Source organism: Ochotona curzoniae, unplaced genomic scaffold, assembly GCF_017591425.1.
Source record: "Ochotona curzoniae isolate NIBS_2020 unplaced genomic scaffold, NIBS_Ocur_1.0 scaffold_4506, whole genome shotgun sequence".
NCBI lineage: Eukaryota > Metazoa > Chordata > Mammalia > Lagomorpha > Ochotonidae > Ochotona > Ochotona curzoniae.
This window is the reverse complement of record NW_024467119.1, coordinates 72,025,460-72,027,531: the sequence shown is the minus strand read 5'-3', so window position 1 is coordinate 72,027,531 and position 2,072 is coordinate 72,025,460.

The window sequence follows — 2,072 nt, the reverse complement described above, 5'->3', positions numbered from 1 at the left end:
AACTCAGTGTAACTGTAACAGGTTTTAGGAATTTGGCTGGTTGGGATAGTTGAGGGGAGAAAGGGTAGCATGGAAGAGAACTATGCAGAAGTTCAAGAAAGGATAAAATATGCTGGAAATAAAACAAATAAGCAGTAACATCTGGAAAGTGGTTGAAAAAAGGCAACAACTGAAAGTGCATCTAGGGAAGAGAAAACAGGATCCAGATTGCTGTATATTTAAAACATTGGGATCCTAGAGAAAGTTCTATTAAAACAAAACAAAACAAAACAAAACAGACCCCCATGTCCTGATAATGTACACCACGAAGCAAACTTGGCTTGGCTTCTTGACCAAGAAATCTCTTATTTCAGCATGCTTTCTGAGCCATGAAATATGTGCAGAAAGGAAGCCCAGAAGAACCAGAAATTCCAGTGGGAAGGAATGATGGTACTCCTGTACCAAAGGAGGACAAAATGGTGCAGGAGTGAGTGGGGGCGCTCTATGTAAATGACAAGTCATTTGCTAGGCAGAAATAAGCAACTTTCACGATCTCTTTAAGCACTGTGTTTATGTCTTTGCATTTCATCCATCTCAATGAAATATTTTCTTGTCTTGGGTCATGACATCACCAGGCTGCTCAGATGACACCAGCTTGTGATGTGGCATGCAAGAACCTCTTTCCCTGTGTACTCATAACTTAACACTGACTAATAACCACATCAGCTCTGCTGCTCATAAATCATGCTATCATCACACTCTCTAATCATTCGAAGCCAATCGTAATTTCCCCTATCCATTGAAGAGAGCTTAGCAGTCTCCACAGGCCTCCAATGCACTCATGAAGGTCCTAGAGGAATGAGTGGAGATGCAACGTTGAGATACAAAACGAGTCTGTCGTGTCAAATCTCCAGACGACAAAGTGAGGACCACCAGACATGCTAGCTGGTGATTCCTGGGGATGCTCAAAATCAGATCTGAATGTCTGTCACTATTAGTTTTGTAGCAGGACTTTTGGTTAAGAACCTGAACATGGGCCCGGCGCCGTGGCCTAGCGGCTATAGTCCTCGCCCTGAAAGCGCTGGGATCCCATATGAGCACCACTTCTAATCCTGGCAGCTCCACTTCCCATCCAGCTCCCTGCTTGTGGCCTGGGAAAGCAGTCGAGGACGGCTCAAAGCTTTGGGACCCTGCATCCATGTGAGAGACCTGGAGGAGGTTCCTGGATCCCAGCTTTGGATTGGCTCAGCACCAACTGTTGCAGTTACTAGGGGAGTGAATCATCGGACGGAAGATCTTCCTCTCTGTCTCTCCTCCTTTTTGTATATCTGACTTTGTAATAGAAGTAAATAAATATTTTTTAAAAAAAGAATCTGAGCATGTTTCTCACGAGCTCATCAATTGCTGATGTTATAATAATTATGGTTCTTCCCGGTTTTTCCCTTTAGTTTTGGGACAGCGGCTTTGGCACACTCAGTAGGGTGAGTCTTGGAGTTTAAAGAAAAAGCATGGTTTGTACTCCATGTTGTATTCATCTGTGGAGAGGAAAATGGCAGGAAAACCCTTTATTCTGGGGCTGGCAGTGCGGTGCATCAGGTTAAGACTCTGCCTGTGACTCTGGCATTCCATATAGGAGTACTGATTCAGGGCCAGTGCTATGGAGTGGCAGGCTGAGCGACCAGCTTCAGCACTGACATGCCATAGGGCAGCGGTTTGAGTCCCAGCTGCTCCACTTCTGACTTAGCTCTCCGCTCTGCCCAGGGAACGCAGTGGAAGATCCACATGGGAGGTCTCTTCCAGCCCCAGCATTGTAGCCATTTAGAGAGTGAACCCGTGGATGGAAGGTCTCTCTCTCTCTGCTTTTTCCACGCTCTAATACCACCTTTTAAATAAATAAATACATCTTTTAAAAACAAATAGAACACTGATTCCAATCCCAGTTGCCCCACTTTGGTTTTAGCTCCCTGCTAATGTACTTGGGAAAGCAAGGGAAGAAAGCCCGAGTGTTTAGCCCTACCAACCCACAGAGGAGACTGGAGGGAGTTCCTGACTCCTGGTTTTGTCTTGGATTAGCCCCAGTTTTTGAGGTCATT